This window comes from Bos indicus x Bos taurus, chromosome 9 (genome assembly GCF_003369695.1).
Source record: "Bos indicus x Bos taurus breed Angus x Brahman F1 hybrid chromosome 9, Bos_hybrid_MaternalHap_v2.0, whole genome shotgun sequence".
Lineage (NCBI taxonomy): Eukaryota > Metazoa > Chordata > Mammalia > Artiodactyla > Bovidae > Bos > Bos indicus x Bos taurus.
In genome coordinates, this window is record NC_040084.1 from 101,368,355 (window position 1) to 101,382,914 (window position 14,560).

The following is a 14,560-nucleotide window of genomic DNA, read 5'->3' on the forward strand; positions in this document are numbered from 1 at the left end:
ATAACATTTATAATATTCAGACATAGTTCAGTTCAGTTCAGTTCAGTCACTCAGTCGTGTCCAACTCTTTGCAACCCCATGAACCACAGCACGCCAGGCCTCCCTGTCCATCACCAATTCCCAGAGTTTGCTCAAACCCATGTCCATCGAGTCAATGGTGCCGTTCGGCCATCTCATCCTCTGTCGTCCCCTTCTCCTCCTGCCCCCAGTCTTTCCCAGCATCAGGGTCTTTTCCAATGAGTCAGTTCTTCACATCAGGTGGCCAAAGTATTTAGAGAAAGCCATACACCTTCATTGATGGGCTCCAATGACTGATAAAGAACATTCTACAAATGATTACAAAAATGGATGTGTGGGGTATATATTCAAAATAAATGAGTTTTATGTCCACCAAAAGGAAAGCACAGGAGCTGTTTCCTGTCAGTTTTATTTGTAAAGACCCCAATAATAAAATAACCCACATGTCCACCAGGAGTACAAAGGGCAAGTAAACTGTAGAATATTAGCAACACTGCCTAGCACTCGGCAGGAACGAACGACTGTGACCGCACAGCGAGTCCTCCAGACACAGTGTCAAGAAAAGAATCCAGACACAAGGCTGTGGTGCTATTTGATTCCACGTGTATGAGTCGCAAAGCAGTGAAAACTGAGTTCGTGGCAATAGAGTTCAGAATGGTGAATAGGGATTTTATTGGGTCAGAGCAAAAGGAGCTTTCTAGAATGCAGGAAATGTCCTGTGTCCTCAGGCCTGGGTACTGTATATATGTTAACATTAATTGAGCTGTTCGCCTAAGAACGTGAGCTTTCTGAAAGTGTTACAGTTCAATTAAATAGAAAAATATTGGTATGAAAGCAAAATCCAAATTTGTGTAGTTAGGAATTGACTTGTACTGCAGATCTGAGATGCGGGTTTGACCCCTGGGTGGGGAAGACCCCCTGGAGGAGGGCATGGCAACCCACTCCAGTATTCTTGCCTGGAGAATCCCATGGACAGGGGAGCCTGGTGGGCTACAGTCCATGGGGTCGCAAAGAGTCAGACAGGACTGAGTGACTGAGCATGCATGCACGCACGCAGATCTGAGTGTTCAAATTTTATACTTTTAGGCAGAGATTTTTGCCACGGCACAAGTAGTGAATTATCAGAATATGTTTCTGCTTCTCTTTACAATATAGAAAGAAGTCCGGCAGGCACAACCATAACCAAGTGATCCAGCTCAACCTCCCTCGTGGCAGGGCCAGTTGGCAGGATCGTGTGTCCTCTGATGAGACACCAATATCGCCTGTGCAGAGGCTCGTTGTCCAAGACGGTTAACCTGACTGATCATCAGGGGATGTCAGATAGCTGACCTGGACTCTTCAAAACTGTCAAGGTCATGGAGCGCCTCTAGATGAAAAACAACGAGACAACTAAACGCCACATGTGATTCTTGATAGAACCCTAGATCGAGAGGGAAGAACACAGACTGTTATTGGGGGAATTCGAACATGTGCTCCCACTAGATAATATTATGTCAATGCCTAGGCGTCCTCAATGTGGTTGCTGGATTGTGGTCATTTAGGAGAATGCCTTGCTCTTAGAAAATAAATCTGAAGTCTCTAAATCATCACAATGTCTGCAAATAACTCTCAAGTGATTCAGCCAAAAATAATAATCCTCGGATGAGAAAGACGAGGTGGAGGGGAAAGAGGACACGACAGCATAGCCAAAGTTTGTCGTAGCCCCTTGGGAGTGTGATGAACCCCCCTCATCCAAAATTTGGTTTGGATGTCCAGACCGGTGATCCCACCCAAGCATCAAGAGAGTGTGGAAAAGTCTGCTCTGCCATAATGAGCCTTTGCTAGGGGAGCGGGCCAGACTCCTGAAAATGTGTCTGAAAGTGGCTTGGGAGCCAGCACGTGTGGGTTTCACTGCAGTTCCAGGCAGTGCTGGGATTTCTTGTGCAGGGTTTGGGGTTCTTGCGGACTGAGTTCCCACCAGCCCCAAGGGAAGGCCCACGTGGGGTGTCGGATCAGCTGGCCTAGGTGTGGAGCAGATGGGAAGCTGGGTGGTGGTATCTGAAAGCTGTCTGCAGGGAAACATCAGAAATGGAGTCCAAGGCTGCATCACATTGTCACACTGCTGACACAGGGGAAGAGCAGAGGACCTCTCGGGCGTTGCACGAATCCTGTAGCTTTTCTGTCTATGAAACACTTTTCAAAATAGAAAGTGGGAGAAGAGAAGCTGTTCCTACTTTCCTCTCATTAGTCCAAGGCATTAATGTCTTAAAATTCACATAGTCGTAAGGACAACTATTTTTATAAATATGCAATGCTGTTTTAATCGTCTGTGCGTGCTTAATCTCAAAGCCAATGTTCTTTCACAAATGAAAGATTTTACAGCTCAGTATAAATATTCCTCCCTATCTCTAGCCATTTACAAGTAGAATTATCATGGTCACTATTAAATAGAATACTCAATACTTTAAGTTGCCTGAGTTACAGAAACACTGGTCATTTCACTTAAGAAACCGAGTGCCTTCTGTGTAACATGTACTGTATCAAGGGCAGGAATAAAACACTGAACAAGTCAGGAATTATCAGTTCTAGACGAAGCCTTCTGTAAACACACCAGCTAAGACATTGCCCCTGCCCTTCGTGAGTTTATATTCTGTCAATATTTAAGAATCTCAAAGTATACAAAATGCATAAAAGTCATGAAACCCAGACACATCATTGCAGCTATGTGAGAATTCAAGAGCAAAACTTACACCAATCAGAATTTTCATGGATCACCCCAGAAAGTGTATTCATATCCTATTTTATAATAATATACACTTTAAATGACACAACTCTTTCTCTGTTCTTACATGAATTTACAGCAAAATCAAACACCTGTGCCTTTTACAGTAGCTGACATGGACAGAACAGGATACCATATCCACATTTGCTCTAAGCAGGAAGCTGGAAAAGAAACACTGGCCCATAAATCCTAAAATTCATCACAGTTACAATCACCCCACATCTAGTACTGCTCGGACCTCAAATATTCTATCCCACTGATCGATTCGAGGAGCGTGCTTACATTTGCTAATCACTCCAATTTCGCGTCCCTGAAGTAGAATGTCCACAGTGAGAGTAGGTCAATTGCACAAGAGAACTGGGGCAGCTGTGGGCAAACAGGCCTTTGGTGGAGTTTTGGTGGCTGTCACCTCTCTGATCCCACTTCTGTATCTGAAAATTTACCAACAGACACATTCATATGTGTGTGTGTGTGTGTGTGTGTGCATGCATGCATGCTTAGTCATGTCCGACTCTTTGTGACCCCATGGACTATAGCTACCAGGCTCCTCTGTCCATGGAATTTTCCAGGCAAGAATACTGGAGTGGGTTGCCATTTCCAACTCCAGGGGATCTTCCCCACCAAGTGACCTAACCTGCATCTCTTGAGTCTCCTGCATTGACAGGCAGATTCTTTGCCATTGACATTCTTTACCTGGGAGACCCCAAGATTCATTCACACTTGTGCTCAAAAAATACAATGTAGTTGTCTGTTATAGCATTCTTTATAAAAACAAAAGACTAGTAATCCCACAAGAATTCAATCAATAGCTCAGTGATAAAGAATCCACCTGCCAATGCAGGAGACACAAGAGATTCAGGTTAGGTCGCTTGGTGGGGAAGATCCCCTGGAGTAGGAAATAGCAACCCACTCCAGTGTTCTTGCCTGGAAAATTCCATGGACAGAGGAGCCTGATGGACTACAGTCCATGGGGTTGCCAAGAGTCGGACACGCCTGAGGGACTAACACTTTCACTTTCACTTACCTACAATGTAGGAGACCCTGCTTTGGGTTCCTCAGGTTTGATCCCACGGTGGAAGATCCCCTGGAGAAAGGAATGGCAACCCACTAGAGTATTCTTGCCTGGAAAATCCCACGGACAGAGGAACCTGGCGGGCTACAGTCCATGAGGTCACAAAGAATCAGACGCTGAGCATGACTGCGGAAATGCCCGTTACACTGTGCTGTGGAACACTCTACAGACGATGAAAACCAAGTAGATCCATGTACGGCGGCAAATTTCCAACTCGAAGGCAAGTGAACAAAGAAAGGCTGGAGAAGAGTCGACACCGAATGCCTGCGTTTGTCTCAGGAAGGGGTATCAAGTAGGCACCCCGGTACAGTTGACCCCTGAGAAACGGCGCGAGTTCACTTCTACACAGATTTCTTTGCAGGAAATACAAGCGGGATCACATGACCACAGTTGGTGGATTTGCACCTGCTGAACCAAGGATGGGGAGGGCTGACCATGGGACTTGAGTGTTCCTGGGTTTCGGTACCTGCGGTGAATCCTGGAACCGATACCTCGAGGATATTAAAGGACGGCTGTATACGCCCAGAATACTGGTCGGTGACATAACAACCTTGTCACACTGGCGGCCTTTGGGAAATGCGAATGGGGTTAGGGGAGGATAGACATATTTTGCACCTTTTTTGTATGTCCTCTTGTGGTACTTACTGTTCTTATCATGTGTATGTCTGTATACATGTGTGTATGTGTGTGTCTGTGTGTATATATGTGTACAATATAGTGAGAATGACAGCTGTGATTGCTATGCCGTGTTCATCAAGAAGAAATGAGAAAGTTGAAGAGCTCTGAACAACCATCTCATATCACGGTTGCGCAGCTCTCCTCCCGCTAACAAGGTGAAGGTAACTCCGGGTTGCCTGAGAAGCCGAGGTCCCACTCGCAGGGTTAAGGCCCGTCGTGGAAGCATCTCCATGCGGCTCTCGCCTCTGTTTATCTGCAGTCATGTGTCTGCACTGGTGGGAAGGGGAGAGGGGGTGTCTGTGGGGAATGGGAGGGGGCTGGCAAACCAGAGCATCGACGGAACTGCTTACGCCGTGAAGACCTGCTGCAAAATCGCAGACGAGAAGGTGCCCTCTGCTCACACCCCACCAGAGTGCCTGGTGGCTCTGAATGAATGGAAAGAAAGCATTGCGCCAGCCACCAGCCTGCCCAAACTGTGCAGATTTTAAATGACTTCCCTTTCCCAGCCTTTCGGGTCAGTAAGAACTGCTGTTCATCTACTTCCTTTGTGAGCTAGCCTTTAAGCTTGGAGGCCAGTTATGGTTTAACCCACTTGCTTCTTCACGCAATCCTATTCAAAGTCTTGGAAATTGGACCCCCCAGGTCATCTGGTTCAACCTTCTGAGGCTACAGACACAGGAACAAGGGATGGGCGAGTCTCCTCAGACACATGGGACTCACTTTCTGGCCCACATGTGAAGGTTCCACCTGGACACCACCCTCTGTATCCCTGTCCTTCTTGCCCCCTGAGCTCCCCTCCTCCCGCCACCATCTTTGGCACATTGCAGGGCAACCTGGCCTTTCTGATGGGAAGCAGAGAAACTGAGGAGAGAATCAAAAAACCAAGCACCTGTACAACAACTCTGCTTCTGCAGAATGTGTGCTTGTGAGATCTTCTTTAGCATCAGTTTCTTCCAGGGGTCTTGCCCACTCTTTAACATTAATGACTGTAAACCACTCTTTAAGAGATCTTTCAAAATAATAAAAATCTAATCAATTGTTCTTAAAAAAAAAACACATTAATCCATTAATCTGTTAGGGAAAAAATCACTTCAACTGACTTTAGGGGGTCATGTAGATGTAGTCAGTTAAGAACCTAGATGTTCAGCTTTAACTGGCTTTGTGCACGCTCAGTCTCTCAGTTGTGTCCGACTCTTCGAGACCCCATGAACTGTAGCCCACCAGGCTCCTCTGTCCATGGGATTCTCCAGGCAAGGAGACTGGAGAGGGTTGTCATTTCCTCCTCCAGGAGATCTTCTCAACCCAGGGATCGAACCCACGTCTCCTGCGGTTCCTGGAATGGCAGGCAGTTTCTTTACCACTGAGCCACCTGGGAAGCCCAACTAATATCGTGTGATTCAATCAGAGTTTCTGTGTAAATAAGAATTCCTTGAAAAGGGACCATCTGAAGAGAATGAAAAAAGAGAAGTATCTTCTTAAGGGATAAGATCAATAAACATAATCATTCAGTGTTTCCACCATAGCCTCATCCCATATGGTGTTTGACATATAGCCCCCATCATCTTCACGGCCAGATGAAACTCTAACACACGCTCATGTCTACGTTCAAAGCCACAAAGGACAGTAGAAACAAAACAGAAATCGTGGCTGGCAGTGTAGATCTGCACACCAAGTTCCTCTAAGTTGTAAAGGTAAAACCTTTACATGTTTAACATTTTATGCAAACACCTCCCATCAATAGAGTCTGAACATTTTGGTCAGAGAAGTTGGGGCCACAAGAGAACCATATTCTGACCAACGTCACAGTTTTACATACACACACACACACACACACACACACACCCCAGATGACTTCAACGGACATCCAAAGAAATGCTCAGCCCAACTAGCATGGGGCACTTCACTTGCTACTTGCTCCAGATGAACAAATAGGTCAGAGAGAAAAAGGGAACCATCCATGTGTGTTCACAACGACCCATTCACCATCTTCATTCATCCCATAAGGAATCTCTTAGAAGAGAAACTAGGAACAAGATAGGGGCCATCACAGGAAACCCCTGCCTGGGGCCTGAGTGGAGGCCCACCCTCCTGACTGGGGCGCAGGATGGCAGGACTTGGAAAGGAGCAACGGTCTTCTGTCCTTCTGTTCAAAGTTCCCCCTCCACTCTCTCCAGGCAGCCTGCCTGCTTATCAGCTGTTTAAAACTTTAAACCGAGCCAACCTGCTGACAGACGGTCTTGAAATCAATGGCTCCCTCTGAAACTTAATTTCCAATTGCCTTAATCTAATCCATGCCATAAAGTACTTTCAATGGTTGAAATGAACAAGCGCATCAGCCTTCCAAGTTGTCGGAGCTCAGAAGACACCCCTCCTGGTATTCCAGGTCAGCAGAACGGAGGCAAGCACCTTCCTCTGCTGTTTGGTGTGCGGGTTGTCAAGCTTGGCTGGAAGACTCAGAGGGAAAACAACAACCTTGAGTTGGAGAGGTGGTAAGACCCAGATCCTCTAACCCTAACCACATTCAGTGCGAGTGCCAAGCCACCTGTCACTCGAACCCCGGTTTCCACCTGGCCTCCCGTCTCCTACGGTCCAAGTACCCTCAGCCCTACTGCCTGCCATAAAGGTAGAGATGGTCGCCACCACATTCGGTGAGCATCATGGGTACCACTTCCCGAGTAAATGCATTCATCCTCCTATGATAGCTGAGTATTCACACATGTCATGGTTTCTACAGTTACGTATTCATAGGCAATTATCCAGCACCAATTGTATATGCCAATGCAAAGGATACAGTAAAAACATTAGATATTTCCAAGTTTGAACAAAGCCAATCTATACAGCAAGTCACTTCAAAATTATGATAACCTCTGAATACCACAGATACAGGTACTTACTACTGCCCATTGTGGCTTGCAGAATGTACTCGGCCGGGTCCTACCACACTCGGGCATGTGGGATTTTTCTTACTGTTGGTGCAAGACCTCCAGCATGTAGCTTTTAAATTCTAATACCACACAATTCCACCAAGAGGACAATAAATGTTTGTTAAAATAGTATTCTTATTGCTTTTCATAACTAGCAGCCAGGCATTCACTAATTCTTAAAAAATGGCATAAAAGTGTAAACAGGTTGTTATTTACCAGGATGATCACATCAGTTTCCATAGGCTTCACCAGTTGCTTAAGCAAGGGAACATGGTGTGCACCTTTGAGAGCAACCTCAGCCCCAAACTAAATGCTGAGTATGGGACTGATGAGTCTGTCAGACACCTGTGGTGATACAGAGTCATTCTCCCCAAAGATGGAAAAATACCGACCAGTCATTGCAATAGCTGAATGTCTTACCAAATGCCATGTTTGCAGCAGCATGAATGGAAGAAAGGTACTGACTTCTGCTCTCAGATGGAAACTAAGCCAAGAAAGTCAAAACACAGGCAGACACTGAGCTACAACCTCTTCTGGGGTGAGTGGCCAGCTTTGCTCACATCTGCTTCCCTTAAATCCCACTGCTCAGGGAGAGCTGGGTCTAAACCTTGGCTTTAGAACGCACACAAACCACGCACGGTGCCGAGTGGACACACACATCCAGGCTCTGTGAGCAGCCAGGACTTGGGTGACTTTGTGTCTCTCATGACGTCAAAGAAGAAGAGCCATGGGCTCCATCTTAAGACACACGCCCAGTCCCCGGGTGCCCGGCCCTGCCCCGAGCAGCACCAACCAGGAGCCCTCTCGCACTGCCCACACGCCCTCTCAGCTCCTCGTCCACAGCTCCACAGACAGCCAAACACCTGCGTCTGGCTCCTATTTCCTTTGTATTTTAGCCTACAGCCCAGAAAAGAGCTTGCCTGGCTCATCTGGGCCTACCTTTAACCAGACTCAGACTGCTTTCAGTGAAATAAAAGGTGTCTGTTTGGGTTCCTTTCATGTGGCAGTCGGATATCCAAGTACTACTTTGGCTTCCCTAGGAAATTCCCCACCTTCACTTTTTCATGGGTCTAATTCCAGGCCAAGGAGACCCCGGCTGCTGGCACCTCCAACATCTCCCCTTGAGATCACAGCCCAGCACTGGATGGGCCTCAGACCTCCCCTCCAACTTGGGGAGCTTGCACATGGAGGTCTGGCTAAGCAGGGGCTCGGGATTCAACATGACGCAGCCCTGAGCATCCTCCGACCAAGCAGCCTGGGAGAAAGCAGCAGCCCTCCCCAGGGCCCTCGGCGGCCCCAGACACCCCAGCACCCCGCCCTGCAGACGCAGGTGTCCTGCACACGGATGCCAGCGCAGGCCACACATCCATGGGGCAGCTTGTCACCCCCAGGGCTGTGATGGCCAGGCAGCCGGGGGACTGGGAGGGGGGAATGGCCAGCAACCTTGGGCCCAAACTCCTCCTGCCCCCTCTCCACCCCCACCCTCCCCACAGAGTTTCCAAGTTCAGGCAAAGGTGGGTCCTCAGTGTGGGCCTCATCAGCTCCATCCTAGCCCACCCCCAATTTCCCAGAGACACATGCAAAACCCCATCTGTGGGGTGGGGGGGAAAGTGGACTCAAGTTGCCCCGACAAGGCAGCTGCTGTGGAGGAAGGCTGGAACATTCCTGCAGAGGTTCTCAACTCCCAAACCTCCCCGGCCGGCTCCTTCCCGTGCCTCACCCCCTCCCCCTACCTTGCTCCTCGCGGCCGCCCTCAAACCAGGCCGTGGGTTCCTCCTCCGGGAGCTGGGGCTCGCCTCCACCCTCCAGGGCTTTGCGCTTCTTCGACATCTCTGCCGGGGCTGGGGCTCTGGGGTGCTCTTTCCCCACCCCCAGCCTCGCCCCCCCAACCTCGGAGAGGAGAGTGAAGGTGGGGTTAGCTGGGGGGGAGGGAGCCGGGGAGAGGGCTGGGGGGACAGCTGCCGGAGGAGGGAAGGCTCTTCGGAGGATCAGGAAGGCAGCCGGAGGCAGGGACCCGGCGGACAGGCACTGAGATCCTACGTGCGGTTCCTGCAGACCTACGTCTAGGGGGCTGTGTGCTCTCTCTCTCCGTCTCTCTCTCCCTGCCTCTCTCTCTCTTCCCCTCTCCCTCTCTCCTTCCTCTCTTTCCTTCCCCTGGAAGGGTAAGCCCAGAGGAAAAAGAGACCCAACAAAATCAGGGAGAGGAGGCTCCTGGCCCCTCAGCCGGTTTCTTTCTGATGTAGGAGGGGGTGGGTGGGTGGGTGCATGGTACCAGGACTCCTGGCCCTGCCTGGGAAGGACTGAGGTCCTGGGGAGGGGCAGTGGGGTGGGGGTGTCTGTGGCGTTGGGAAGGAATTATTTGCAGAGGACTGCAAGGAGAACTGGGTGGAAGGAAGGAAGGAAGAGGCTGCAGGATGCCAAAAAAGTGATGCCTTCGGGTGCTAGGGGCGCAGACCCCCCTCCTCGGCCGTGACATCATCTGGGCTTTTGCAAAAGGGGCTGGGGGAGGTGGGGAGGTGGCGGGTGGGCCCGGGAGAGCTGCGGCAGAGCCCAGAGGCAGAGAGGGGAGGGGGTCTTGTCCCCCTCCAGAACCCAGGAGCCAGGAGGGTGGGGGGCCGACTCCCGAGGCCCTCTGGGGTCCAGGCTCGCAGCGCGGCCCTTTGCAGCTGGAGGGCAGCCTTCCCCGGAACTTGGAGCTGGGAGCGCTGGCCGGGTGAGGCTGGAGGCACTGGAGTTGGCTGCGGACCCCCTCACCTCCTCTGCCACCCCTCCAGGCTCCTGGTTTTACCCACTTGGGTCTCTTTTTTTTAATCACTTCCCCTCAACATCCCTTCCTCAAGAAAGTCATGTCCCCAGACAACACACACACACACACACACACACACACACACACACACACACGCACGCACTTCCTTATTGCCCAAAGGGATGAGGGAAATGATGATAACTTTTTGACGTAGGGAAAAGGTTAGATTGTAGTTTTTCCAGACTCCCAAGGGTTAAGTAATAGGTAAACGCAAGAGTCCACTTACCCGCCAAAGTATACGAAGCACCTATCTGCTTTCCACTTCAACTTCACACATTTAAAAGAGAGAGGAGCAGCAAAAAAGAGGGGGTGGGAAGCAGGCGAGCCAGGAGCCGGTGGGTCCGGGGCTCCATTGAGAACTGCGCAGAACAAGTTGACCGTGAGCCCGGGTGGCCCGAGTTCACGACCTCTCCAAGAACACTCGCTCCGGCTCCGCTCCGCAGGCACGTCCCAAAGGCTTGGGGCAGTCCACATTTCGCGCTGGTCATCTCGGAAAAGCGGGGAGACAACTCTAAGCGGAGGGGGTCTTTCCTCTTGCCCTCTTGTCCTTCTGGGGGTCTCCAGGAAAGCCTCGTCGAGCGCGCTCCAGGCGCCAAGGAAGACCGGTCCATCTCAGCTCACCCTCCTTGCGGCCGCAACTTTGGACCGCACACCTACAGGGAACACGGGTGCGAGGGTGCGTGCGTGTCTGAGTGTGCGTGTGTGCGAGTGCGCGAGTGTGCCCGCCCGTGTGCCCGCGCGCACCGGGCTGTGGGAGCATGTGCTTGTCGGGAACGGCGCTCCCCGGCTGCCTGGAACTTGGAGAGTTTTCCTTTAAGCCGGAGCTGCGGCTCGGACACCCCCCCGCGTCCAACAGGAGGCGATGACGTCTGTAGCCTCGTTGCCAGCCAGTCCCCAGGCTGCCGCTGCCGTTCATTGACAGGAGCTGGCGCTCCGACGTCAGCAGCCGGACCTTTGGCAAAGCGGCTCCAGCGGAGACGGCTCCCACCCCCGCACCTGCCAGCCAGCCCGGGGCTTGGGGGATGAAATCAAAGTCTCTGGGGAGGGGCCCGGGGAGGCGCTGGGGCTGCGGGGGGGTAGGGGGGGGACTCCGATCTGTCTCCTTTGTCCTGGAGCCCCGGAGTTTATAAATAGTGCTGTCTCCGGCCAGACTCACAGCGCGCCCCCCCTCTCCTGGCCGCGCACCCGGCATCGCCCCCGCCCCTGCCCGGCTCGCGCGGCCCGGAGGGAGGAGGGGAGGGGGCGGGGAAGCGGGGAGTGGAAATAAACGTTGCTTCGCTTCCCTCTTCCCCATTCATAGATTCGGTTTGAGTCTTGGGGCGGCCGCTCGGCTCCGCGAGCCGCAGTGAATGGAAGCGTGCCCGCGCGCGGGGACCACTGGGCGCGCGGGATGCCGCCCTCGCGGGGGGCGCTCCTCCCGCGCGGAACCCGCGCCCTCTCCTAGGTGCGGGTGGGTGGACCCCCCAACGGCCACCTTGGAGGGACCAAGAGCCTGGCCTCCCACCCTGGGGTTCTTGTCACTGCCCCTGCGGTGCTGGAAAGCCAAACGCAGAGCGAACTGCGCTCAGCCGAGGAGAGCCGGGGCGCGCAGGCAACCAGGGCCAGTCAGGGTCGACCGAGATCGTAGCCACAGCGAGGGGAGCGGCCAGGAGGGGCGGGATACTGGCCGAGGCCACGGGCATCACCTCCCTCTGCGCACCCTGGGTGGCACAAGCCGGCGCCCTCTCGGCTCCAGAACCCCAGGGCGCAGGGGTGCGGGCTGCGGAGGACCGCGCAGCGGTGGGTTCCCACCCTCCCAGCCCAGCTCGCGGGGGATCGATGGGCTCGCGTCGGCTGCGCGCTGCTGCGGGGAACCGAGGGCTGGCGAGGCCCACGCCGGCCGGGAGTGGGACGCGGCGCCCCGGCCTGGGCCGCCCCCCCCCCCAACTTCTGCTCCGGGATCCCACAGGATGGAGTTCTCAGGCGCCCTGTTCATTGCGGGCGCTGGATGGACGCTCGCAAAAGCTGCCATGGGACTCAGAGAGCAGGGTGGCCGAGAGGTCCGGGGCGTCTCTGCTGCCGACGCCCAGCAGCAGGGAGGCTGACCCACTGACCCTTCTGAGCCCGGTTTGGCCCAGCCTGTTGGAGAAGCTGCTCGCTCCGGGGGCTCCCTTCTCCCCGCTCAGGCCCTGACCCGGGCCCCTCTCCCTGCTAGAGTAACCCGCCTTCCCTTCGCGCCCCCTCCTAAGTCCTCTGTTGAGTTGGTCCCGCCCCAAGCATGCTGCCCCGTCTGTCTCCCAAGGGGAAAAAGTAAGTCTTGACACATGTTCTGCATCCCTCCACCCAATTTCTCTCCCCTTGACCACACTGTCTCTGATTTCTCTCCTCTCACTGGCTTTTGAATCCAGGCCTACAGGATGGTCTGAGGGGGTCTAATTCAGGGACTTAGCAAAATCAGCTCTGCCACAGGTCAGAGGTCACCCTGAGTGCTTGGAGCAAAGGTCGGTTCTTAAGCCTCAGCCTCAACTGACTTGCGCATCATGTTGGACGGAGTCTTGGGTCCCCTTCCTGCCTGTGGACACACTGTCCCTGGCTTCCATCCTGCCTTTCTGGTCATTCCCTCTGGGTCACCTTGGTTGAATCTGCATCTCCCCATTTTCTTGATGCTGGAGTTGCCCACGGCTGCCTTACCTACTCTGTCATCCACCTGCTTGGTGGCCTTACTCTACCTCCTGGTCTTAAGTCCAATCTCAACCCTGAAGAGTCAGCATTCATATATTCAGCTCAGAGCTCTCCCCGAAATGTTGGGGTTGCCTGTCTCACTTGCACCTCTACCCGGGTGTCTAAAAAGTGCAGGAAACTCATCAGGACTCACTGGGTTCCTGATTTCACCCTCACCCCAAACCTGCTCTGCCCACAATTCTTCCCACCTCTGCAAAAGGGTGTCTTATCCTCACTGTTGCCCTTGGGCCAAAATATTGGGGTACAGTTGACTCCTTTTGTGTTCACCTTCCACATTCCAGCTGTCAGCAATTGCTGTTCCCGCTACCTTTAGACCCGGACAGGCTCCACGGCCCCCACTGCACAGCCCAGCTCCACGGCCTCCTGCCTGGGCTGCAGTTCCTGCCCCTGCCCTGCCCGTGTGCGCGTCACATGGGTGTCAGAGCCGGTCAAGATGCAAGACCAGGTCTCTGGCTTCTCCCCCACAGTGATGCCGGGTCCCTACAGTGGCTGGTATCTCTCTCTGGCTCACCTTCTTCCTTCCCCACTCCCTGGTCCCCAGTCCCACTGACCTTTCCTGGAACCCACTCAGAACTCTTCCAGAACCCCCTCAGAACTTTCCTAGAACCCACTCATAACTTTCCTAGAACCCCCTCAGAACTCTTCTAGAACCCCCTCAGAACACCCTCAGAACTTTCCTAGAACCCACTCAGAGGTCTTCTAGAACTCTTCTATAACCCCCTCAGAACATTCCCAGAACTCCCTCAGAACTTTCCTAGAACCCACTCAGAGCTCTTCTAGAACCCCCTCAGAACGTTCCCAGAATCCCCTCGGAACTTTCCTAGAACCCCTCAGAAATCTTCTAGAACCCACTCAGAACTCTTCTAGAACCCACTCAGACCTCTGCATCTGTGGATCCCCTCCAGACCCGCCTACTGAAGACCCTCAAGATGACCTCTCTTTCTCCTTCTCACCTCTACTCAAGGGCCTCCTCTGAGAAGCCCTGGAGGGCACCTTGCCGGGGTCCAGCCCAGGTGGATCCAGGGAATTCGAAGTGGGGACAGCCTCGGCAAGGATCAGGAAACAATTGCTTAATTAAACGTTAATTAAGGATATAAAGAGTGGTTAAATAAGGATAGCTCAGTGAGGAAATTCAGTGGAGAAAAGAGGCTGAATAATTCAGCCAGAAGGTAAGAGAAAGAACGACATGGTGAGACCAAGTTTCGGTGAACAAGGCCCGCACTTTATTTTCCAAAGTAGTTTTTATACCTTAAGTTATGCATAGAGGATAATGGGGGAAGGGGTAGAGTCATGCAGCAAGCCAGGCTTTCTTCCTGCAAACTTATCATATGCAAAAGTTTAGGTGATTTGCATCATCTTCTGGCCTGGAGGCCTGTTAACATTTTAAGACCCTTTCTTCAGAAAACTTATTTTTCTCTAAAGGTGATTAGTCAGGCGCCACCCTCCAAAAGCATTAGATAAAATTGCATTCCTATAGGGCAAAAGTGTGGTGGGCTATAAGAAGAAAAAGAATTAACTCAAGGGTCCAAGGTTACAAACATTAAAGCTACTACTTACACCAATTATATTAATCAATACAC

At 52.2% G+C, this 14,560-nt stretch overlaps 1 protein-coding gene across 1 annotated transcript in view; it reads right to left on the reverse strand.

Moving 5' to 3' along the window:
* Positions 1-11,084, reverse strand: part of PDE10A (phosphodiesterase 10A) — a 577,986-nt gene extending 566,902 nt beyond the window's left edge. The window contains exon 1 of the mRNA XM_027552017.1: positions 10,486-11,084. The gene's annotated coding sequence lies outside the window, so the exon portion shown is untranslated. The remainder of the gene's footprint in view (positions 1-10,485) is intronic.
* Between the last annotated feature and the right edge of the window lie 3,476 nt (positions 11,085-14,560).